This window comes from Eretmochelys imbricata, chromosome 2, assembly GCF_965152235.1.
Source record: "Eretmochelys imbricata isolate rEreImb1 chromosome 2, rEreImb1.hap1, whole genome shotgun sequence".
NCBI classification, from domain to species: Eukaryota; Metazoa; Chordata; order Testudines; family Cheloniidae; genus Eretmochelys; species Eretmochelys imbricata.
The window spans coordinates 141,455,709-141,482,701 of record NC_135573.1 but is presented as its reverse complement, the minus strand read 5'-3'; the positions used below and the strand labels follow the sequence as shown (position 1 = coordinate 141,482,701).

Here is a 26,993-nt window from a genome sequence, read left to right as displayed (position 1 = left end):
AGCCCAAGCCACAGAGTTCAGATCCAGACTCACTTCTGAATTTTCCCAAAGGTTAGGGGTGTTCAGACTCAGTGCATTGGTTGAAAATGTTGCTATATATATTATGTCACATTTTGGGCTTACGCTATCCAGGATGATCCAATAGTGGCATGTTAATTTTGGTTAGCCTTTGGGGCCTTGGCCTTTCTGTAGAAATACTATTGTGCTTCAGATGGTACCGATAGTTAGTAAGATAATTACTGTAATTTAAATTGAATTATGTAACCTGAAAATCCATTCTGTGTTATGAAACCAGAACAAAGCACTGTGCAAAAATCAAAGTGAAACAAAATACAGGATCTAGATTATGGTTGGCAGGCATCCAGTTTTTGACCAGAACACCCGGTCGAAAAGGGACCCTGGCAGCTCCGGTCAGCACAGATGACCGGGCTGTTAAAAGACCAGCCATGAGCCCCCTCCCATACCCAAACTCCCTCCTGGAGCCCACACCCCGAACCTCTTCTTGCACCCCAACCCTGAGCCCCCTCCCACACTCCAAATCCTTTGGCCCCAGCCAGCAGCCCCCTCCTGTACCCCAAACCCCTCATCCCCAGCCCCACCCCAGAGCCCACACCCCCAGTCAGAGCCCTCACCCCTCCCACACCCCAAACCCCTGCCCCAGCCTGGAGCCCCCTCCTGCACCCTGAACTCCTCATTTCTGGCCCTACCCCAGGGCATGCACCCCCAGCCCCAGCTCAGTGAAAGTGAATGAGGGTGGGAGAAAGTGAGCGACTGAGCGAGAGGGGCTGGAGTGAGTGGGGGTGGGGCCTGAGAGAAAGGGCAGGACATGGGTGGGGCCTCATGGAAGGAACGAGGCACGTGGCGTGGCAAGGATGTTCAGCTTTCTGCAGTTAGAAAGTTGACAACCCTAACTTAGATATGGAACTAATTATTGGTTAAATAGTGACATTTCTGACCTGTGGATTTGTAAAGCCCTCCCAAATCCTCCTTCACAGCAAAGACCACACAACAGGATCTGTATTTCTTAAATGGCTAGATTTGGAATTGGTTTCTCTGCCTTGATCACTCATACAGATACTCCAAAATCTTGTTATATACTTTTTTCTTCAAAGGAGTAGAATTTGGTCCTTATTGTAAACTCACTGTAGATCAAAGGATCCAAAAACACTTATTACAGAAATGTAAGTATTACTACTGCCTACTTTACAGGTTGCAAAGGGGAGGCACAGTGGTTAGGAGCCTTGCTAAAGGTCATACAGCAAGTCAGTGAAAACAGATTGCAGGTCTGACTCCCAGTTCGCTGTGCTAGAGCCAGATCCAAATCCACTGAAGTCAATGGGAGTCTTTCCAATAAATTCAGTGGGCTTTGGATCAAGCTGCTAATGACTTAGATCAGCGGTTCTCAAAAGGGGATCTGCGGCTCCCTGGGGTCCATGAACCGTTTCAGGGGTTCCGCAGGGCCCCGCAGCTGACACCCAGAGCCTGAGCCCCAGTGCCTCCCGTGGGGCTGAAGCCAGGAGCTGCGGGGTTGAAGCCCTCATTCCCAGCGCCCCCTGCGGGGCTGAAGCCAGGAGCAGCAGGGCTGAATTCCAGAGCCCCAAGCCCCATGGGCAGAGTTGGGGGAACATGGGGGTGTTGCTCCCCCCAAACTACAGTGCAAGAGCAGGGCGGTCTCGGGGCAGTTCCACACCCCCTTCCACCTTCTTTTCTCCCTGCCCCTTGGCCAGGTCAGAGGCGGGGAGCCGGGCAGTGCCGGCAGCTGTTGCTCTGGCTGGTGCCATGGAGCAGGCAGCTGCAGCGTTCTATCTCCTGCTGCTGGTAGTGTAGGGGGTTGAAGCTGCTCCTCAGCTCCCAGCCCCCTTTGCTCATGCAGCCTGGGTGGCAGGACCTGGCTTCGTGGCTGGCAGAGCCCTCGAGGAACAGGGACCACAGGGGAGCCCACCCAGCACACAGCTCCTAGCTATCTCCCTCCCTGCACCCTGAGCTTCCCTTCTGTCCGTACACAGCCCCTAACCACCCACCTCCCTGCACCCTGAACTATTTTCAAACTTTTTGAGCTGAGCCCCCACACCTTTGAGTCATAATTTTGGTTGTGGCTCCCCTCAATCCAGACAGGTGGGTGGCCTGCTGAGGTGAGTCAGGGGGTGGAGGTGGCACTCCCTCCCCGGACCCTACCGTGTGGAGCCACCTTGAGCCCTGCTGACCCCTGCCCACCCAAAATAGAAGTCAAAATACACCTATGCCCGAGCCCCCACCCCCCTCCCAGAGCCCCCAGTCCCCACTTCCCCCACTGGGCCCTGGAGTTTTTATAGCATGTTGTGGGGGGTCTCAAACAGAAAAAGATTGAGAACCCCTGGCTTAGATGATCTTAAACTGCAGTCAGAGGATGTGTGGGGGAAAGAGGTCTTCTTAAAATAATGGGGCTTTTACCCATTGTGACGGGTTGTCCCCCACTACCATAATGCCACCTGATGTACTGGGGTATCACTGAGCCCGCCTGTTCCACCAGGCTGGGCTCCCTTACACTGTCCTGCTGAGACAGGCACTCAAGAATCCTCCAGCACACAAAAGATAGGGACACACCCCGTTGCAGAAAGACACAAATACTGAAATCAGCTCTGCATGGGAAGACTCAGCTAGGGGATTGCCCAGTACTCAAGAGCACACCCCCTTTAGAGTGTAAATCCAAAATTGTATTGTCTTGCGCTACACAGAGAACTGACAGTGTAAGCTCATAAAATTCACTCCCTCCCTCAATGTGGAGGAATATATGCACTGTTTTTTGCCCCCCCCGCCCCGCCGGTTATGAATTCCATAAACTGGTTTCAGAGAAAACAAAAACAAGTTTATGACTACAAAAGATAGATTTTAAGTGTTTATAAGGGTTAGAAAACAGATCAAAGCAGATCACCCAGCAAATGAAACAAACGCACAGCAAAGCTTAATACTAAAGAAACCGGTTACAAGTAAAAACAATGAGGAATCCTTGTGGCACCTTAGAGACTAACTAAATTTATTTGGGCATAAGCTTTCATGGGCTATAACCCACTTCATCAGATGCATGGAGTGGAAAATATAGTAGGCAGGTATAAAAATACAGCGCATGGGAGTTGCCTTACCAAGTGAGGGGGTAAGTGCTAACGAGGCTAATTCAATCAGGGTGGATGTGGTCCATTCCCAACAGTGGACAAGAAGGTGTGAGTATCAACAGAGGGGAAATTATTTTTTTGTAGTGACCCAGCCATTCCCAGTCTTTATTTGGGCCTAATTTGATGGTTTCAAGTTTGCAGATTAAGTCCAGTTCTGCAGTTTGTCGCTGAAGTCTGTTTTTGAAGTTTTTTTGTTAAAGAATGGCTACTTTTAAGTCTGTTATTGAGTGTCCAGGGAGATTGAAGTGCTCTCTTTCTGGTTTTTGACTGTTACAATTCTTGATGTCTGGTTTGTATCCGTTTATTCTTTTGCGTAGAGACTGTTCATTTTGGCAATGTACATGGCAGAGGGTCATTGCTGGCACATAATGGCATATATCACATTGGTAGATGTGCAGGTGAATGAGCCCCTGATGGTGTGGCTGATGTGGTTAGGTCCTATGATGGTGTCCCTTAAATAGATATGCAGACAGATTTGGCATCGGGGTTTGTTGCAGGGATTGGTTCCTGGGTTAGTGTTTCTAGTATGTGGTGTGTAGTTGCTGCTGAGTATTTGCTTCAGGTTGGGGGGCTGTCTGTAAGCGATACAGACTAACACGGCTACCCCTCTGAAACTGGTTACAAGTAGTAATTTCTCATCCTAAATGTTGTTCTAGGCAGATTGCAGGGTTTCTTGAAGGCAAGCTCCTCATGCCTGCAGCTTAAAACTCCAGGTATTTCTTTCACAGGCCAGACACCTTCCCAGCTTGGGCTCAGTACTTCTCTTTTCCCCCTCCCCCCCTTGTCGTTGTTTCTTAGATGTTTCCAGAAGTCATCCTGGGCAGGGATTCAGTGAAGAACGACCACTGTTTAAGTCACTCTCCAGCCTTACATAGATTTTACATATGGCTGAGAACCCTTTGTACCAGGTGACGTGATCACATGACCCTGCAGTGTCAAAGCAGCCATGAGTCAGAGGTTGTTTGTGGCATCCCAGGAAAGCTTCTCAGGAAGGTGAGAGATTAGCATCTTCAAAGACCTATTGTTCTTCCTAATGGCCTATCCAGACTGATTGCATTTGGTCTGGTGTGCGTCCCCCAGTTGTAAACCCACTTGTAATTGATATATGAAGAATATGGGGCATAGTGTCACAACCAGTATCCCTTTAACTAATGCTAAATGTGTTGTTTATATTCATGAATTCAGACCTCTCTGCCTAGCCTCCTGGATTTCGATTTCTCTCTCCATAATTCCAAGTGAGAATAATAGGCTGACTCACAAATAAATACTGAGAAGTAGGGATCAGCTAGGAGTTTGGCTGCCATGTATCCAAAATACATTTGTTATCTCTGCCAGTGCCATCAAGATTTAGCCATAATATCTGACAGTATTAAGGCTGATTAGTCTGTGTAATACAAACTATAATGTTAGGATTAATAGGGTTACATTATTTCTCAGGAATCATTGCCACTTAATAGTTTTATCCCAACCTGACAACCTAACTAAACTGAAAAATGGAATTTGACTATGTAAAAAATGCACAGGTTAATTTTTCCCCCTGCTTGCCTGATACATTAGCTTTAAGACTTTGTGCTGATAGAGCAGTGCAGAGAGGCTTTATTGGGAGCTGAGTATCTGGCCCTCAGTTTCTGACTGTACCATCAGGCCTCAACTCAGCAGAGGTCAGAGGGAGCACAACCAGCCTGATAGAGAAGAAACATGCAGTAGAACCCAGAGTTACAAACACCTATTATGAAGTGACCAGTCAACCACACACCTCATTTGGAACTGGAAGTACACAGTAGCAGAGACCAAAAAAAAAAAGAAAAAAAAAAAAGCAAATACAGTGCAGTAATGTGATAAATGTAAACTACTTAAAAAAAAAAAAGGGAAAGCAGCATTTTCCTTCTGCATAGTAAAGTTTCAAAGCTGTATTAAGTCAATGTTCAGTTGTAAACTTAGAACAACCATAATGTTGTGTTCAGAGTAACAAACGTTTCAAGTTACGAAGAACCTACATTCCTGAGGTGTCTGTAACTCTGAGATTATACTAGGGAAAAAGCGGAGGACAGGGCAGGAGATGGACAAAGACATTCCACATTCACAGTAGAAGCAGGATGGTTCCTCATCATAAAATCCTGAGCATGTTTTTAGGATTTCTTTTTAAAGCCTGACATTGATTTCTTATTTTATCTCATAGAACACAAAGAGACATTAATGCCACAGTGATACTGTGACCCCCAAAATAATAAAACCACAATCTAATAATAGTAAATAACAAAATACTAAAACCATCACACACATACAGAGGCAGGAAAATAGATTCTTATCCAAACTGTGCTTTTAGGGACCCTTTCAGACAAATTGTGTCCAGACCAGAGAGCTGAACAAACAGCCTCCATCTGTCTCAAAGAGCTAAAACTGGATTTTTACCTGAGAGCCTTTACCTCCTTTGTCCCTGAATCAGCTGAGACTGGTTAACTCCTTACAAGTCACTTGGTCTCAGTTAGTTAAAACCTTTCCACTTCCTCTTTAACATAAGCATTTTGTTAAGATAAGCACTTTTAAAAGTGAGATAATTCCTATAAGAGGTAGAAATAACCATGCCATCATAGGAATTACGAGTTTACATGTAATTCCTTCACTATGAAAAAGAGATTAGTTTTGTAAAGCAGAAGTATCTGCTAGCCTACTCTCATCATTCCTTTATGTCATTAGTGATGCTGCTATAACTAATAAAAATAATGTACATGTTAACAACAGTAACATTGACTTTATTAGCAGACAACATGCCCCTCTGTTAGCTTATTTATTTTCCAGGTAACAACTGGTTTATTTGTTATATAATGTAAACTTTTGCAAGCACAGAAAAATGGCCTCTCATAGGCTATTTTTAGTAGCGATTACTGTAGATTTAGATGACAGTAGATTATGTAGGGATTTTTAGCAGAATTGATACATAGACTAATTTTTACCTTTATTTACACCTGTGAAGCTCCACTGACATATGTAGCATTTTATGGGGTAACTGAGGACAGATGTATCCCATTCATTAAATGGCAGATGAGAGTTATACATTATTTTTTGTAAGGTTTGAGGACCGGCATGCTTTTACATAGCACAAAACTCTTACTTCAAGCCGAGTCCTTAGTGTTCTTAATATTCTGCAGTAGAGGTGACATTTTTGTGACCCTCTTATTCAGGAACTGGAGTGGATAGTGTCATCAAGCTTTGCTGTTGGAGACAAGATTTTGCTTTTGGCTTTTATGTTCCCTTGCAGAGTCACAAAGATTTACACTTCCCTGCTTCAGTCCACACTGAAAGACTCTCTTTTGTTCTTGACTGGCCACTTTCACTGGAAATATCAGCATCTCCCCCCAGGCTCCTGTATTTTTGTCCAAACAACAATTTCCTCTTTCAAACTCCTGATTTTTTTTGTCAGTTTCCCAATATAATATCTACATAAATACATTCCTGCTATTCTCTCTTGAAAAGGTCAGTCTAAATTCTCTCTTTATGAATGGTATTAAAGTTTATATGCCTGACAGATTTCTGTGGCACACAAACAATCTTTCTCATGGGATTGAAGACTTGGATAATTACTTTATCTCATTCTCTGCTGACCTAATTAGCAAAACCAATTATAAATATGATTTCAGCTACTGGCAAATGTTTCTGTGAATGGTATATGTAGTCTGTAACAGTTTATCCAGTCCACACAAATCAGGTAAGAACAGCTATCAGTGCTCAGTACTAAATTCTGCTCAGTTACTCTGGTGTAAATCTGGATTTTCTCAGATGATTTATAGGCTACCTGCACACTGGGAGCCGGCTGTGATTCCCAGTTTGTGTCGACATACACATGCTAGCTCTGCTTGAGCAATAGCACGCTACGAAGAGCAGTATAGCCAGGGTAGCAGCTCAGGCTAGCCGCCCAAGTACAAACCCACCTGGACTCTCTGGGTTTGTATTTAAGCAGCAAGGCTGAGCCACCACCCCTGCTACCCCAGCTACAGTGATATTTTTAGCATGGGTATCTCTGTGCAAGCTAGGACTCACACCTCTCGCTCAAAGTGCAGAGGTAGATTAAGAGTTATTCCAGACTTACACAGTTTCAACTGGGAGCAGAATTTGACCTATATTGCATAATTTGAGGAGATTTTTTTTTAATCTATAAAATAATGGTGCTTTCTTTTGTTTTATGGTATTTTTAAAAATAAAATATCCAGATTTTTAATGCTATTCATCACATTAGACATTTTATTTATGAATTACCATTATTTATAACATTTAATACAATAACAATGAGTATTTTTATTTTTCTTAATTGAAAATCTCTGATGATTATATAAGTGCTGTTTGATTTATATACTTTTAAAACTAATAAATGTAGTTACCATAATTCTCTCTAAATATGTTTATGCATATTTACATTGTTAGAGTTAAATTATTAAATTTAATTAAATTACATATTTGTTTAATCTTGCTTTTAACCAACCTTGCAAAAGTGTCATGAAAGCTTACAAAGCTAGGCTCATGGGGCCCAGATCCACCAAGGGACTTAGGCACTTGATGTTCTGTGTCCCAATGTCTAATTTTTAGGCTTTGGAAAATCACAGGAACCACACTGTGATCCACAAGGCCTGAATTAGGCAGCCTGTACAATGAATGGGTAGAGAGTGATGCCTTAGAATGCAATCCTCGAAGCCAGCATGTTAGGAAGCTTTTCGGCTAAGCAAGGCAAGGGGAGATGCTGCCAACAGAGATGCATCTGAAATCCCTCTCCTCTTATGGAGACAGACGCCTAAGTCCAGGCTGCAGTCCAGCAGTCTATCTCTGCTTGTGATTCATGAACCGGGGATGCTAGGTGTTCGGCTGCCTAAGTCATGTGCAGGGCTCAATCTGGTATATGGGCTCAGCCTCAGAGGCCACCTGATTCTATACAAAACAGCTAGGGAAGGATGAAAACCTGGCTCATTACCTTCAGCCCAGTGGTTAGCATACTTATCTAGGATATGGGAGACCCCTGGTTCAAGTTCTCCCTCTGCATACTGAGGAGAAGGGATTTGAACAGGGATCTGCCACTTCTGAGGTGAGTGAGCTAACCATTGAGGTATGGGGTGGTTGTGGGAGGTGCTCTCAAGCTCTCCTGTTGAAATTGTTTCACTTTAATAAAATAATCAAATAGTTAACTATTAGTTTGGCCAGAGACAGCATTAGAATGGCTTTCTAGATAGAGTACTCACCAGAGCAGTGATAGATCCCTGTTCAAATCCCTTTTCCTCAGCAAGTGGGAGGGGAGGGGAGATTTGAACTAGGGCTCTCCTACATCATGGGAGTGTATCCTAACCGCTAAGCTACAGGTGATGAGGGAATTCACCCGTGATGGTTTTGTATGGTGTTAGGCTGCCTCTGAGCATGCCTACCAGATCAGGCTCCACACGCAATTTAGGCATTCAGCTGCCTATCTTTTCCCTGATTTGTGAATCTATCTGGGACTTAGACAGGAGATAGGCATCTGAGTACCTAGAGTGGTGCAGCAGTCTGCATGCTCTGAGGCAGAAACAGGCACCTCAGGAACTTTTACTGCAAAAACTTAGGCACCAAGTGAATTTTGGGTCTTCAGGTTTAGGTGGCAGCCAAGTGGGAGTTTTCTGGATTGCAGTGGAGCCTAAAAATGGGACTTAGGTGCCTAAGTATCTTCATGGAACCCACCCAACATTTGTTTGTCAGTTCTTTACCAAGATGCTCATAACAATCTAATGATATTTTATGCTCCTCTCAAACACATTACTTGTTCCAGGCAAGTGGGGCAAAGTTTAGATTAAGTTGTTTTCATTCTTACCTTCCTGGAGGAAAATGTGTTGTCTGAAGGTAATTTAATTAAGCTAAAATCATTTTATGGTATTTGTGATTTTCTCTGCTGTTCACCTTGGGTTCATTATTGATCCTGTGATATTTCCAGCAATCTCTTTATTTTCCATAATGACCTGATGCACAAATAACATTGACTATTTATACAAACAATGAGGAGTCCGGTGGCACCTTAAAGACTAACAGATTTATTTGGGCATAAGCTTTCATGGGTAAAAAACCCACTTCTTCAGATGCATGGAGTGAATATTATAGATACAGGCATAAATATATATTGGCACATGAAGAGAAGGGAGTTATCTTACAAGTGGAGAACCAATGTTGAAGGCCAATTTAGTCAGGGTGGATGTGGTCCACTCTCAATAATTGATGAGGAGGTGTCAATACCAAGAGACCAAAAATTGCTTTTGTAATGAGCCAGCCACTCCCGGTCCCTATTCGAGACCAAACTGATGGTGTTAAGTTTGTAAATTAATTGTAGCTCAGCAGTTTCTTTTTGAAGTCTGTTTTTTAAGTTTTTTTGTTGAAGAATGGCTACTTTGAAATCTGTTATTCAGTGTCCAGGAAGATGGAAATGTTCTCCTACTGGCTTTTGTATGTTACCATTCCTGATGTCTGATTTGTGTCCATTTATCCTTTTACATAGAGACTGTCTGGTTTGGCCAGTGTACATGGCAGAGGGGCATTGCTGGCACATGATGGCCAATGGTGTCATTGGCTAGCACAGCTGAACCATTCAGAACTTATTTTGACATTGATCCCAGCCTCAAGCAAAACCAAACACACCTGAATAAATCATCAGTTTAAAAATAATTAAGAGTTTTGCAAGTCTATTTTATAGTAATATAAATATGTATTTTAAAAGTATACTTTCAATATATTTTAACATTCTGCTCAGAGGCACCAACATCCGGAGTTCCTGGGGGATGTTCAACCCCGTGCTCAGCCCCAGGCCCTGCCCCCACTCCACCTCTTCCCCCAAGTCCCAACCTCCCTCCCTGCCTCTTTCTGCCCCCGCCCCACCTCTTCCTGCCCTGTCCCGCCCCCTGTCCCCACTCCTCCAGTGCCTCCTGCATGCCACTGAACAGCTGATGTGCAGTGGGCGGGAATGCTGTGGGGGAGGAGGAGATGCTGATCTGCAGGGCTGCCGGTGGGTGCTGAGCACTCACTATTTTTTCCTGTGGGTGCTCCAGTCCCGGAGCACGCACAGAGTTGGTGCCTATGATTCTGCTTGTTAAGAATCCAGTTTCTGAAGCAGGCTGTGAAATGTTTAAGCTTCCTGAAAGTCACTTGGGGTCCTGGGGAAGATGAGTATACTGCTGGCTTCTGTATACTTTGTATACAGCTGTTAGCACCAGTTCTCAAATGTGTCTTTGAGATGACTCATTTGCCACATACTCTAAAGGAGTGGTTTTCAAACTGTGGGTCGCGGAATGTAAGGCACTGGGTTGTGATGGCTCTGGTCAGCACTGCCGACTGGGCCGTTAAAAGTCCCGTCGGTGGTGCTGCCAGGCTAAGGCAGGCTAGTGCCTACCTGTTCTGACACTGCCCTGCACCCCAGAAGCGGCCAGCAGCAGGTCTGGCTCCTAGGTGGGGGGGCGGCACAGGGCTTCATGCGCTGCCCCCACCCCTCCTGTGCCTGAGAGCAAGAGCTGTGAGGAGCCGCTTGCGTTCCTCCGCCTAGGAGCCGAACCTGCTTCTGGCCGCTTCCGGGGCATAGTGCAGTCTGCGGTGCCAGGACAGGCAGGAAGCCTGCCTTAGCACCGCTGACCGAGAGCCGCCCAAGGTAAGCCCACACCCCAACCCCGTGCCCCAGCCCTGAGCCCTCCCCAAACCCAGAGCCCCTTCCTGCACCCCAAACCCCTCATCCCCAGCCCCATCCCAGAGCCTGCACCCCCAGCCCAGAGTCCTAACCCCCTCCCATACCCCAACCCCCTGCCCCAGCCCTGAGCCCCCCACCCATACCCGGAGCCCTCCCCTGCACCCCAAGCCCCTCATCCCCGACCCCACCCCAGAGTCTGCACCCGCAGCCCAGAGCCCTGACCACTTCCTGCACCCCAACCCCCTGCCCCAGTCCAGAGCCCCCTCCCACACACTGAGCCCCTCATTCCCAGCTTCAGTCCGCAGCCCTCACCCCCACCCCCCAACCCTCTGCCCCAGCCTGAGCCCCTCCCAAACCCCCAAACCCCTCATCCCCAGCTCCTTTGTGTCGTGGGCATCAACAATTTTCTTTCAACTGTATCTCCAGAAAAAAAGTTTGAAAACCACAGCTTTAAAGATAGTGTTATTTATTGTGCTTCATCAGTCCAAAAAATGAAGACTGTCCTAGTCACAAAGGCCCACGTTTTTGCTCCCAGTAGAATTTAATAATGTGGGCCTGATCCTGGGACATTCCGAGTATCTTCAGTTTCCACAGACGTCAAAGGAAAATGTGAGACCTCAATACCTTGCAGGATCAGCCCGTTACTAGGAAAACAAGCAAGTCTGAGCCCTGCTTTCATATACCTCTCACAAGTGCAATTTGTGTAGGGTGCACAGATTCTATGTGTAGCTGATATGAAAAGTAAGGAATTCATATTGTCAGAGTCTCTTGACATGGTGTCTGAGAGGATGGAATAGGACTTGTTCCAAATCTTGGAGATGTATAATATAGGACCTGGTTTCCTTAGTTACAGAAGCTTTTGATATTCTAATCCAAAGGCTTCATACGTGCCCTTTCATATCTTGATTTTTTTTGCTTTTCTTCTGTCCTGGGGAACAAAGCAGAGTTTTCCTCTGTCCCTTCTTTCACTGGTGTTGGAATGACTGGCAGCAGCTATGGTAAAAGCACAAGAAAAGAACAGGTCTTGCCTGACCTTGAATATCAGGTGATTTTGTGCGCATATCACGTGTGTAAGTGTATGTATGATTGCTTCTCCTAGCACAATTATTTAGTGCCAGCAACTGAATTTTACTATGATTTAAAACAAATGGGGGTAATGGTGCAGAGAGAGGGGATGAGGTGCACTGGAGTTGGCAAGAGAGACCCTGATCTGAGGAGAGAAGAGTGGATGATAGAAGGAGAAAGCAAGTCAGAAATCATGAGAAAGGATTAATAGTTCATGGATTCAAAGGCAAGAAGGGACTATAGTGATCATCCAGTCTGACCTCCTATAGAACACAGGCCATAGAACTTCCCCAAAATAATTCCTCGAGTGTAGGTTTTAGAACAACATCCAATCTTGATTTAAAAATTGTCAGTGATGCAGAATCCCCCACAAATTACTAAACTGGTCTAATGATTAGTTATCCTTACTGTTACATTTGATGCCTTATTTCCAGTCTGAGTTTGTCTAGCTTCAACGTCCAGCCATTGGATTGTATTATTACTTTTCTCTGCTAGACTGAAGATTCCATTACTAAATATTAAATATTTGTTCCCCATGTAGATTCTTATAGACTGTAATCAAGTCATCCCTTAACCTTCTCTTTGTTAAGCTAAATAGATTGAGCTCTTTTAGCCTATCACAGTAAGACCTGTTTTCTAATCCTTTCATCATTCTTGTGGCTCTTCTCTGAACTCTCTCCAATTTATCAACATTCTTCTTGAATTGTGGGCACCAGAATAGGACACAGCATTTCAGCAGCAGTCGCTCAGTTTACCAAGTGATCCAGATTACTCTGAATCAGTGACCCGTCCTCTTCATTATTTACCCCTCCCCCAGTTTTTGTGTCATGTGCAATCTTTATCAGTGATGATTTTATGTTTTCTTGAAGGTCATTGATAAAAGATGTTAAATAGCATAGGGCCAAGAACGGATGCCTGTGACACCCCACTGGAAATACACCCATTGAAAACACACCCACTGAATGACAATTCCCTGTTTACAATTACATTTTGAGACCTATCAGTTAGCTAGTTTTGAATCCATTTATTGTGTGACATAAGAACGGCCATACTGGGTCAGACCAAAGGTCCATCTAGCCCAGTATCCTGTCTTCCAGCAGTGGCCAATGCCATGTGTCCTAGAGGGAATGAACAGAACAGGTAATCATCAAGTGATCCATTCCCTGTCTCTCATTCCGAACTTCTGGCATGTTATATGTGACATGTTAATTTTATATCATTTTAGTATTTTTTCATCAAAATGTCATGCTGTACCAAATCAAATGGGTACAGAAGTGTAAGTAAATTATGTCAATACTGTGATGTCCTGCTTGTGGTTTCCAAAATGGTGAGCCCCTGTGTTACCCCTCTCAGTCTCAGCAAGTGAGAATTTTGCTGCTGCTGAGCTATGTTAATCTTGACACACCAGCTTGTCTGCCCTGACAGCAAATATTTCAGGACTAATTCAGTGCAAACCTTGTCTTGCTGGTAACAATCAGTGAACCTCAATACCTGATGAAGGAACAGTAATCCACACCGTGTAGAGTCAAGCACAGGAGTTTATTACACACAGCGCTGGCGGAGTGTCACTTTGCTTATTAGGCTCAGAGACACTGCGGAAGAATTGATTACAATAGAGTATATAGGGTGCTTATTGGGTGGAGAGAAGCAACAGCGATGGGTTTTCCCAAGCCCCTGGATAGGTTCTAGCAGCAAGACAAGATAAGCACAATAAGCCAATGGTCTAAAAGATTACATAATGGCTCCGCCCATGGCTCAAATTAACATATTGCTGACATACAGGTAATTACCCTCAAACTATGTCTATTAAAGTGTATAGGTTAAATCCTAATTTTGGTGTCCAGGGGAATGAGGTAGCAGCTCTCCCGGTTGACCAACAGGTACATTCCTGGAGATTTAAAGTGAAAAAGCAGTAATTAGTACTTAAAAATAACAATTGTTTATACTTTTACCCTTGCATTTCCTCTCCCCGAACTCTGTCTGGAATCTGAGGGGTATTGTACCGCTATCTTCTCCCTGTGTTAGGGAGCTAACTGTGAGGCCTTTCTCAGTGCTTCATGTGTCTATAACTCGTAATAAGGACACCCAATTACATTCAGAGTTATGCTGACTCTGCTCACTGACTTGAAACACACAAAGTTGTCTGTTTGCCCCAGCTTTCTCTTAGCCATGTCTCTTTGTCCCCCTTACATTACCCTATTGTGTCTGTTTTGAGAGTCAGAAAGATTTACTGGGGTGCAGATTTTGTCCTCTGGTGTGATTGTTAAGCAGCCTTCTCCTCTGCTTGTTAGCTTGATGTCTATGTTTACCTTAAATGTAAATATGCTTGCATTGTACTCTGCTGGTGATCACACTGGGTCAGACAACTTAAATACACATGCCTTTGTCAGGGTAGGTTGGATTTATGCACTGCCTCCTAGATACATTTTAAGAACACATTTTCAGCACACATACATATCTCTCTTTATACACAACCTGTACATACATCATGCAATGGTTTTTGGGACCAGTGTGTTACCAGTTTATATATGATACCTCACATGACACTTTTTAGATACAGATTATGACACGAGTGTGTTGGGGCAATGAGTGTGTCAGGCCTGTTGTGAGTTACAGAAAGTGGGCCCTGTGCCAGTTGGCATTAATGGGCTTCCAGGGTCACAAACAATATTATTTTATCAATTAAACTTGTAATCTCAGTTCTTTATATTAATTTCCTTAAAACTTTAAGATTTAGTGAACGGTGTCAGGGAACAGCTCTACCTGGCATAAGAATATTAAACACCCATTTTAAACAATTATATTTTTAACATAACTATCACTTTATAACTGCAATTAGGCACTTCACACTGGAGGATGGCATAACTCAGGGATTAGTAATGGGCTATAGAACCTTTCCTGGCTAGGGCACCGTTTCAATACCTGCTAGTAACAAATCTACTCCCGTATAATGGTGGTTCAATGGCATATGTGAAATGAGTTGAATATATGTGTCTACTTCCTACTGTACAAGTTTTCACATCACGACAATATGCGCAGTAACCGAATATAAAATTGGAAGGGTACAAGGAGCTAGTGCCGCAGATGGGCTCAGTTCCCCTCCTCCTCAAAGCCCCCTAGTAGCATTATGTCCCTGTGTTATATCATAAAAGTGTGTCTTCATGTGTGCATGACCATGCTTGTGTGTATACAGCACTCAGATTACTCCCTACCATTGTGTCGGAGTGCTGTCCTCCCCTTATGTTACCCCAATGCCAGTTTCTACCTTGGTGTCCAAGGTCCCCTTGTTTCCCCCATGCTCTCTGTCTACCTCCAAGTTTTGTATCCCCTTATGTCACCCCCATGCTCTCTTTCCCTGATGTCCTCCCTGTGTCCGACCAACGCCTCACCCCCCAGTGTCCTCTGTGCTTCTGTATCCCCCACCACATTCTCTATCCTGTCCTCCCTTCAGGTCCAGTGTAGGGGAAAGTCGGTCCTCTCCCCTTCCTTTCCAGTGGGAGGGGGTGGGGGTGTCCTCTGCCTCCTCCCGTGTGCTCCAGAACTGTGGGGAGGGGACCTTTCCTCCCTCTCTGTGTCAATGGATCCAGCTGAAGGAAAGCTGGACTCTTCCCTCTGGCTCCCTGTGCTGGCTGAGTCTGTTGTGTGGCATCTCCACTCCTCAGCTATTAGGCAGGACTTCTGGGAAATGCAAAGGCTGTTGTTGCTGCTGCCCCCTTCCCCTCTCCTCTGCCTCAGGCTCAAAGCTGGAAGTGGGAGGAGACACTGTTGTTGCCCCTTGCCTGAAAGTTGGGGAAGCTGTGCCTACAACTGCCCTTCTGACTGGCCTCAGCTGAGAGGCCAAGGACTGAATGGACAGAGATTGAAGCAAACTATGCTCTTGTCCCAATAGTTGGTACCTTGAGCTCAGGGAAGAGCACAGGTGAGGCAAAAGTGCTTCAGCTGTTGTGTGTATAAATATAAATAGAGGAGTCCTGTGGCATCTTATAGACTAACAGATGTATTGGAACATAAGCTTTCATGGGTGAACACCCACTTCATCGGATGCAGCTGAAGAAGTGGATATTCACCCATGAAAGCTTATGCTCCATTACGTCTGTTAGTCTATAAGATGCCACAGGACTCTTTGCCGCTTTTACAGATCCACACTAACATGGTTACCCTTCTGATAAATAGAGGAGTTCAGACTCTATGGTTGTCTAACGGGAACCTTTCACCAGCACCACAATTAAACTGCCTTTAAAAAAAAATTATTGATGAACTGTATGCTACTGTAGACTACTCTGCAGTCCAATGGATCTTACAGCTTCATCAGTAGCCCCAAGACATCAGTCGCTAGTAGCCATTTTGTGTCAGTTATATTTATTAATTGGGATTATGGAAACTATTTTAAATCGATTATGACTATTGTTAACTGAATTTAGTGCCTTTAAAATTAAAACAGCTTTTCTGAGATGCTGTATACTCTCCCAGCTAATGCTGCTGCCTCCTATAAAATGAGATTAGGGATTCACTGGGTATCCTGGATAACCTGCCCTGTCTGCATTATTGTGGACTATTGTAGCCTTTTGCAAGAGGTCTAGGGACAGAGCCAGAAACAGAGGAGAAAACACAAAAAATAAGTCAGCCTGCAGAGACCACAAAAGGCACTACAGTATCGAACAACCAGGTTTGGGAAGTAACTACTGAGCTCCAAAAGTATCGTATGGTTGTGGTTCTCATGTTTATTGTCCTACAATAGCTAGACACTTATGTGGCATTGTCACTACAATATTGAAGCCAAATGTATCTCGTTCCAATAGGCAATGCATTCCAAAGTGTTAAGCAAGGCATATTTTCAAAATCTTGTTTGCAAGGTGAAAGGATCTGGGTAAAAATGTAAAAAGATTACAGAATATGAGGAATATGTCTGTGTGGTGGAGCCTGCAAATATTTTTTAAAGGAACATCTTGCAAAAAATTAGATTGTGGCACATCAAAATTGAAATGTACATTAAAATCAAAATGTTAAAGGATTGGAAATATTAAGCAACTACATTTTGTCTGTATTAAACACAAACATTTTATCTAAAATGTTGGCATTCAATTAAGAAAAAGTATATATTGTGAACAAGGACTGTGAGAGTAGTTGTCAGTAGTAGCATCACAGCACCTTCTGTGCTCACTGCCTATCAGTCTCTAGCTCTGGTAGCTGCTACTAGATGGAAACCATCTGAACTAGCTCCTTCTACCTTGTTTCTGGCTCCATATATGGTAGGCTATCTCCCATTCCGAATCTATTCCTACAATTCTTGCTCTGCACATAGGAGGAGTATTTCAAAATTTCAAAAATTATGAGTCCATCCCAAATATCATGAGATTGGTCTCCCAAACATGATTTTAAAAAGAAAAATTACATCATGCTTTTTGGTTTGTATTCTGTCTTTTGAATTCATGCAGTGCCTGTATATATGACATTATAGTGTTGCTAAGTCTGACAAATTTAGAGTGAGTAATGCAATTTTGGCCCCTGCTACAGGCACTCTTGCTAGAGGCAGACCTCTCAACAGTCCTAGGTTTTACAAGACTGTCCAACTTTGATCCCTGAAAACTCCCTGTCCTGGGTGGAGCAGAACATTTCCCACAGTCAGGGTCTCCTGGGAAGTGGGGGCAAAAGGGATAGTTTGCCCGGGGCATTTGAGAGGGATGCCAAACCAAGAGGTGTTGTGACCTGGCACACAGAATTGCAGCACCACTCAGGTATGGCCCGGTCACCCCTCTCTCAGCATCTATGGAGGAGTGGCCAGGCCAAGTCTGAGTGGTGTTGTAATCTCATGCACTAGGTTGCAATGCCAATCAACCTTTGCCCACCCTCCCCTCTGTCTCCATCTACAGAGGGATGGATGGGCCGCACCTGAGGGGCACTGCATCCCACTTTAGCCACTCGAAATGTTAGGAGGTATGTAGAGGACACAACTGAGCTCAGGGGCCCATTGTGATAGTCACTGTAGAAACACATAATAAGAGACAATCTCTGCCATGAACAACTTACAAAATAGCGCATCCATGGTAGGGAGTTTGTGACATGGGAGTTGGAGCACAGACTCACCAAACTCATCTTGAATAGGAGATACCAATGAAATGAGAACAACTTTTAATCCTAGCTGAGCTGGGCTAGATTCAGACTAGTGGAGTATTGGTGAAAGGTTCTATACCTTATTAACAATGCCTGGTAGTATCCAGTCCCCTCAAGCACTAAAGTTACACCTTTGAGAATCAGGCTTGCTTTCTGGAAATATAAATTTATTAAATCAAGTTCTGACCTTTTCAGAGCTCACACAGGCAGGGCATCCACTCTCTGGACACATCCGATGAAGTGAGCTGTAGCTCACAAAAGCTTATGCTCAAATAAATTTGTTAGTCTCTAAGGTGCCACAAGTCCTCCTATTCTTTTTGTGGATACAGACTAACATAGCTGCTACTCTGAAACCTGTCATTACACACTGGTTTCCATTAACCAAATACCAATAATTAAAAATATCAGTAAAGCAAATATTAGGACAGAATCCATATTCACCTCTAAATGAAATGTTTTGCAATATCAGATCATTCTACTAGTTACACCAAGGTTCACATGTTAACTTTTGTACATATCTCTCTCTCTCCTGCCATGAGTCAAGATCAAGGTTGGATCCCACAACTTTTAAAACCACACGACAGACCATTTCTGCTATAGAAGATGAGAGAAAATGCATATTGGTCTTCTCTGCATAGACGAGCCCAAACAGGAAGACACAACACACCTATTACCAGTGGGTTACACAAGTATTTGTGAGACAGCACAGGAATGCCAGCTGCCAAAATTCTTGTTTTTTATTCCTGGCTCTGGGAATAGATTGTGATCTAAACCGCATAGCTAAACATAACAGTGTACTTGTTTGGGTCCTCTACAGCTGTGGTTTTTAAACTTTTTTTCTGGCAACCCGGTTGAAGAAAATTGTTGATGCCCATGACCCAACGGAGCTGGGGATGAGGGGTTTGGGGTGTGGGAGGGGCTCAGGGTTGGAGTGTCAGGGTGAGGGCTGTGGGGTGGGGCCATGAATGAGGGGCTCAGGGTGTGGGAGGGAGCTCTGGGCTGGGTCAGGGGGTTGGGGTGCAGGAGGTGATCAGGGCTTTGGGCTGGGGGTGCAGGCTCTGGGATAGGGCCAGGGATGAGGGGTTTGGGGTGCAGGAGGGGACTTTGGGTTTGGGGGGGTTCAGGGCTGTGGCAGGAGATTGGGGTATGGTGTTGGGGTGTGGGCTTACCTCGGGCAGCTCTCGGGCAGCAGCACAGCGGGGATGCTAAGGCAGGATTCCTGCCTGTCCTGGCACTGCAGACCACGCTGCGCCCTGGAAGCGGCCAGCAGCAGGTCCGGCTTCTAGGCGGAGGTGCGCAAGTGGCTCTGCGTGGCTCTCGCTCGTAGGCATGGGCAGGGCGGGGGCAGCACACGAATCCCTGTGGCCCCCTGCCTGGGAGCTGGACCTGCTGCTGGCTGCTTCCGGGTCACAGTGCAGTATCAGAACAGGTAGGGACTAGCCTGCCTTAGCCGGGCAGCACTGCCAACGGGACTTTTAATGGCCCGGTCAGTGGTGCTGACCAGAGCCATCGCGACCCAGTGCCTTCCAGTCCGTGACCCAGTACTGGGTCACGACCTGCAGTTTGAAAACCACTGCTCTTCAGGGACTGAACCCAATACCTCCAGATATAACAGTATAAGCATCTTCACTAAAGCTAAAGAACCAGGAAATAAACAGTAGGAGACTCAAACTTGTACATAACTTGTAGCTGCTAGAGGGTGACTGAGTCACACTGTGCTAATATAGGTTACAGCAAGTTATTTCTGAAAGACAGTGTGCTGTGTTTAATTATAAACCAGGTTTCTATACCCAGCTCTACCTGAAGTGATCTTGTGTAAGCTCTATATTATATTATCTTTGAAAAAGCTACCCTCTGAGGTGGGCAGAGGTGCCTAGTCTGTGTGCTCCTGCCTGCTCTGTTCTGCAATGGCAACTCTCTTGTAGAGGGAGCAGGGCTGGATGTGGGACAGGGAGGGTAAAACTCTAAAACGCCTTCCCCCAACATATGGTCCCAGCACTGGGTGGCTGCACTGGGCCTAATGTTACCAGCTTTGCCTGTTGCTTTGGGGTATGCTCATTTATTAGGGTTACTTTTCTGGGGCGGGGTGGCTGGCGGGGGGGAAGGGTCTGTACTTCTGTCAATGTACTGCTTGTGTCACTTTTGTTCTCAAACAGAGCTCCTAATTCTCCTGCTGCAAGTTCCCTCCCAATGGAGCTATCCTGCAGGACCTAGGTTCCCCAGGGCTGGGTTCTTCCAACCCCAGAATCAGATGGACACACACACACACACACACATTAACAGAGCACATCTGAGAGGAGCGGGTTAATCAGCACTCTCAAGCTAACCCCTTATATGTCCCTGGACTCAGCAGGCTGGGTCGAACAGCACCGCCAAGCTGCCACCCTCATATGCCGTGGGCACCGTACTGGAATAGAGAGAGAGAGAAGCAACCAGCTTAATCATGAAAGTTATTTATTGCCAGTTAATAACCATAGGGGAGTCAAACAAACAAAACAGCTATAATATTAAATCTAACTTAAATTTGATTATAAAGGTCAGGTTTGGAAAACTATAAGTGATCACACAAGTCAAGGTCAGAAGATTATACCTAGAGAGAGAGAGAGCTGGGTTCTCACCACTCTGTGAAGCTTGAATCGATCGAGGGTCCCAGGTAGTGATGGTAGTTGAGGGTCTGGAATGCTAGAGACAGGCAGAGCTCCCAGCACGATCAGTCAGGAGAGGATGAAATCCAATGGAACTGATGCAGATTTGGATCCAGGCATCAGAACACTTACTTGAAGCATGGGTAGGGGTCTTTGTAGAGAAACACCAATGGTTCAAGGGAAAACACTGGATTTGTGTATGTGTAAGCTGATGGCTCAAGGGAGTATAACAAAGTTGTTTTGTTCAGGCTAGACAATGGGAGCTGATCATTCCTGGCTATGGATGGTGTTCCTTGGAGGGAGCTCACAATGCAATTAGGGAGCTTCACTATTTTGGATACCAATAAAGGATTTATTACTAGAATTGGACTGATAACTACTGAGCTGGGTGTGTGCAGGCATGGGTTCATTAACATCTGGAGCGGAGATCCCCCATCATGCGGTGCTTCCCTGCTATTCTGGTCCTAGAGTTCCATGCAGTTCTTGCCTTGGAATCTCTGTTCTCCATTCTGTATGCTAATGGAGATGCCTCCTTGTCCCATCTTCGATGCAAATGACGCTAGTGGAGTTTCCTTAATCCTGTCACCCTTATCCCAGGGGTTTAGGTGTGTCTCCCTCTGCCTTTTCATTGCTTTTTGTTAGTCTTTCTTCCGATCAATTTGGTTCAAGGAGAGGCTGTGGGGGGGAAGGTCTTTCATGAGTCAGACAGGCTGGGTACTGCGCCCTGGTTCCCCAAGAACACAGAGCTGCTAGGTAACACTAAGCAACCCTGGTCACCATGGACATTTGCACCCTCCCTCTTTGAAATTTGAAATGCCAACCCTGTTGCAACATCACTCAAATCTGGCCCGTCCGCAACTTACTTTAATCACAATTTTAACAGACTGTGATTGGAACTTCTGAGCCACCCCCTACCCCCACAACTTTCTTACAGCCTTACCCATAATATATTACATTTAAGGTATAAGACATGCACAGGAGTGGACTTTGTATCAGTTCACTCAACTATTATGCTACTGCCTAATGTTATAGAGTGTAGAAGTATAGAATTATGCTACTGCCTAATGTTATAGAGTGTAACATAAATGCTCTATATTCCAGCATTTAACTATTGTTTATGCACAGAAATCTCTGTTAACATCAGAGAGAGCTACCTACGTGGATCTAGTCTGTCCGTAGTTATTCAAAAATATGCCCTCAAAAAGAAATAGACACTACTTGTGGCAGCAAAGTACTAATGGGTGTTTGTATAGTATGTTCATTGTATTGCAGGATTAGTGACAGCTGAAAATAGTGTCTATTTTACAAATGATGTGAAAGTTTTATAACAAATTTTTTTGCTAAACAACATTCACAGCTGTTTTGTCACTACTGTCCATTTTCTACTATTCCAGGCTTATATAATTCTTATGGAAGGACGTCATGTTAGGCTTCACAATCTCATAGTTTTTATTCATTCTCCTCCTCAAGAAATAAAAAAATAAGGGGACAGCATTATCACTAGTCTTACCAGGAATCTCTTTTCAGCAGGAGGAAAATAGTGCTGTGTGATTAAAATAACCTGACTTGTTGCACAGAATAATATGTTGAGGGAAGGGGAATGGTGACAGAATTATAACATATCAGTAAATGTCTACATCATATTTTGTTCGTAAAGCTTCATAACATGTAATGCATATTAAAAATAAAAGTCAGCACTTTTATGTTGCCATTGTGCTTATGTTAAATGGAACATAGTCTGAGTTTTCAGACAGATCTGAAAGCTTTTCCTCTCTTTGGGCAGGAAGGACAGTGAGGTACAATTCCTATAGAAGTGGTTCTCAAATATGTTATTCTGTGGATCAGTTCTTAAAACAAAGATATTAGTGGACCAGCTCCCCTGCCACCCACCCATTCCAGATCCCACACCAAATAGCTATATGAAAATATTAGGATGGCGATAAGAAGATTAGATGAAAATAAACTCACTTTAATGAGACACTTGTCGCCATTTGATTACATTGCTCAATACTGTGTATGTGTGTTATTTAGTTCCTTTCCCTGGGTGTAGGTCTTTAATAAAAGTGTCCTCCCATTCGCTGCAGCTCTTGTTGGAGTAATCTCTCCCTGTCACTTTGCAGTATGGTTTGGTCCTCCTGTGTGCGTTTGCTACCTCTCCAATTAGACTGTACGTTTTTTGGAGCCAGAACGATGGCTTTCTGCATGTTGGTACAGTGACTACCAGCACAAAGGGACACTGATCTGATTGGGTCCAAGGCACTGCATTAGAACTCAATCATGACAACAGCTTTGGCATCAGTCGCATGTTTGACTGCAAAAACCCTTGAAAAAGAAAGACATGAAGCAACTGTTTAGAGTTTGGAGAAATTCTTTTTTAGGTTAATTGGTCCTTAAATTCTCTGGAAACCATAAAAGAGTCATGTGAAATATTAACCTTTTAAATAAACTGGCAAGATTTCTCCAAACCTGTGTCTGAACTCCAATAAGTGATGCTTTGGCTTACAAAGAAACCTTGCCTAGAAGCCTTTCAAAATGAGGAAAGTCTCAAAATGCTGTAATGCAGCAATCTTCCCACAAATGAAGGGGGTTTTCTCTTTTTTTTTTTTCTGTAGAAAGCAAGAAGCAAGCTCAGGAAATGAGCAATGGGCTTTTCTGAAGTACACTAACAAGTTTCTGAACTCATTACAGGATTGATACTCCGAATAGTGATTGAAGCAGTCAGTGGTTTACCCACTGAAAAGCAGAACTATACTGTATTGTTGTCAGGGCATGCTAAAAATATCATTGTATTAAAGATTATTTTCTTCTCAAATAAAACAATTGCCCATCTTTTCCTGAAGAGCCCTATATTCCTATAACTTTTGTACACTTATTTGGCTGATACCATTAATATTTTACTTTTTCCATATGATCAGACTATGTTTTTCATCTGCAGATTTTTAAAACTGAGGCGATTTAAGTCCTGAGTATTCAACAGGAAGCGAAATTATTAAAGAAAGAGAGTAATGTTAAGGGTCTGACCAAAAGGAGTTGCATTGTGTCTCAGGACCAACCATTCAGGCAAAGGGAACGCACAAACCTGCAGGGGGTCAGAATGATTAAATTGCTGTAATATTTCAGTTACCTGAGACAGCCCCACCTGGAAAATGAATGTCTTCTGATAGTGTTACTTGAAGTTGTATGCAAATAAGGATACTTTCACTTAACAAGTCCCCCCATCCAGTTTCAAAGGAATCTTTTGAAGTATTGCATGTTAACTGGAAGGAAATTGAAATGCTCTTTATCAAGGAGTGCTGAGCTTCGCTAAATATTGGGTCTGAGGTGAATTGTGTAAAAAAGAAATTAGAATAATAGTCTTATTCAAAGGTCCAGCTGAGAAATATTGTGGTCTGTACGCTGACCAAAAAGATGTCATTTTGTCTGTATCTTAACGAAACTGTTTGTCACCTGAACTGAAAGGACAACCCAGAATTTAAATGGAACAGGAAATTGAGGCAACTTTGTAACATTAATGTATTGACTAATAGCAACCTGATTGTAATGTCAAAATAGCTTGGCAGAGGAAGCTCATTGCCCAGTGGGGTCTGTGTCAGAAGTATATCAATTGTGCAGACTACAGGGCTGGGGTAAGAGTAATTAAGAAAGGTGGTGGGATTGGCTAGGATGGGATTATTAGCAGTAGTGGTACTCTGGTAGAAGTAGGCTGAGTAAACTAAGCCCAGAAGTGATCTACTGTCTGCTGTATTTGCTAATGGTTTTATTGTCAATTTAGGCACATCCCTAAGCGAGGAGTGGTATGTAAAGCTCATCACCTCAGGAATAGCCTGGAGAGGTATTGTGACTCAGAGACACACCTGTGAATCACAGCTGCTTGCTTACTTCTCCCTTGGTGTATTCAGTGGAACTTAAACTGGTGTAAATTGGCATAGCTTTATTAATTTCAGTGCAGTTATGCCAATTTACACCAGCCAGACATCTGGTCCAATATTTTCCTTAACAAAAAAGATTAGAGATGGTTTCTGCTGAGGTCTTTCCTTTACAAGCTTATTGATCCCATGGCTACAAGAAATGTGCAACTTTGGTGTTTCATATCTATTCAATAATGATCTTTCCCAGATCATGTTGTGCCCTTGCTGCTGTTTTAATTTTCCCAAAGAAAGAAAGAAAACCTAAGGGTCAGATTCTGATGTGCTTACTCCTCCCCATTACTCCGCTTTAAATGTGACTAAGGGGTTATAGCTACAGCTCTCTTGTGCACATGGTGGACAGGCTGGAGTATGTGAAGGACCCTGCTACTATTAACAGCAGTCATCACTTCTCTGATTAAATAGGGACCAACTAGGAGTCAAATGGGGTCATTTGAACTGAAAAAATTTCAGAGAGGTTTGTGTTTGCTACATCATTAGGTTTAAAGTTCTTTCACCAACAGGCTTCTTACTTCTCCCTGTAAATTGGTGGTCAAGTTGAATTCTGCATGTCCGTGTGTTCTGGCTAGGCAGATGGAGCAGAGTAGAAAGGATTAATTTTGTCTCCTTATTCTTTGCCTCTGTCTTCTGAGCAGTTAGTTGATGTGTTTAGATCACAGTCAGCATTTAAGAACAATGTGTAGGTAGTGGGGAAAACCCATGGACTCTCACTAAACATTGAAGTTATTTTACTTGTTGCTGCCTTATCTTGTACATTTATCAGAGCACTGTGGATGCTTATGTACTGGGTTACGCAAGTAATCCTGAAATCATGAGATAATGGTTTTAATTCTAATGGTCAAATGAGATGTTGAGGATTAAGTACTCTGGTTCCATTTAATCAATGGCTGGAGTATTTTGATATTTCAGGGAAGCTGTTATTTTGTTGTTTTTTAATTAAACAATGGTTCAGGGCTAAACTGGGTGGTCAGATACATTTCCTGGTTTCTCTTCCTCCTGGAGATTTTACTGATCTTTTAGTTGTTATTATGAATATTAAATGGTGATTTTTTTAAACTGATTTATTTTATTTACAGTATTAAGAATGCGGGATTGCCAGGTGATAGGTGAAATATTTAAAATTGACCACAGATATTATGAACTTAAAATAAAACTACCCATAGGACAGATATTTGCTTTTCAGATGACTAAATGCAAAATCACCCAGTGGCCTGGGAACTTCTTGTGTTCATCTTGACATATAATATAATCTGATAGTTTATAATAATTAGTATACAAAATTTTTCTAGACCTGCATATCATTAAGCCACATTTGTAAAATAATTCTTGCCTAGCAGTACAGTATTATGCCTGGCTTATTGCTATGTGATAATATAAGGAAAGTTCTTGTGTCCCACCATAAAATATATGTATAAGGCACAGATATCAGTATGCCATGGGTGCCTTAAATCTGAATTTCCCAAATTTAAGTCAGAATGTTAGTGTTCTAAAAGCATACTAGTCTGTATTTTAATATGAGCCTTTTTTGTGCTTCCAAAAATGAGTTGTATGGTGTCTTATGAATACTCTTATACTTCATAATCCCACATTGATTTACAATATAATGATTCGCACCCTATTAGAGCTACATGTGTTTTTTTTTCCTATTATCCACAATCTATTGTGAGAAGTAGAATTTCTGAATTAAAATACTTTGTAAAAACTAATTTCTGAATCTGGAACACTATGGTCACTAGCTGAACTATAACAAATTACTAGTGGCACTGATTGATAAATGGTAGGTAGTGGGGCTCAGTGGATTATAATTTTCCATAATATTTAAAATTGTTAGACCTTATTTGATATTTTTCAATATATATTATTTACTGTTGTTGTTTTTTTTTTTAAGGAAGTAATTTACAAATGTAAACCCAAGCCTAATAAAAGGGTCAATGATTCATTTCAGGCACAGCCTTGCATTTAGAGGAATGTGGATATCTCCACATATCTGCCTTTACCCCCCCTTCCCTGTTGGTTTTTTGGGGACACAGTCATGGCCTACCCTACCTCCTGCCCCTTTGGGGTGTCATGAACCCAAGGGGCACATGCAGAGAGCAGTCTCTTTAGTGTATGAAGCACGGGGACCACTATGGAGCCCATTGCTGTGCCTTTCATCTTCACTTCAATCCCTGTGCAACCATGAAGCTGCAGGGAACAATCTGGCCCTAAGAAAATTAGCCCGAACAAAAGCCCCAGATCCAAACACACACGCCCAGTTTTGTGGGAGTTCAGATGCAGGTCCAGTGTAATCCCTCACCCAATCTACCCTAACTTTGTGGAAATTCAGATTCAAACTTTGCAATTTAGGCTCAGCACTAGTTAATACTCAAATGTCATGTTGTTTCTCTCATGTTTAAAAAAAACAAAACAAAACAAAACCCAA

The 26,993-nt window shown here is 43.5% G+C and overlaps 1 protein-coding gene across 1 annotated transcript in view; it reads left to right on the top strand.

Annotated features, from left to right (window-relative positions):
* The window catches only part of ANKRD33B (ankyrin repeat domain 33B), a 115,181-nt gene that overhangs the window by 46,137 nt on the left and 42,051 nt on the right, over nucleotides 1–26,993 (top strand). The gene's annotated exons all lie outside the window — the stretch shown is intronic.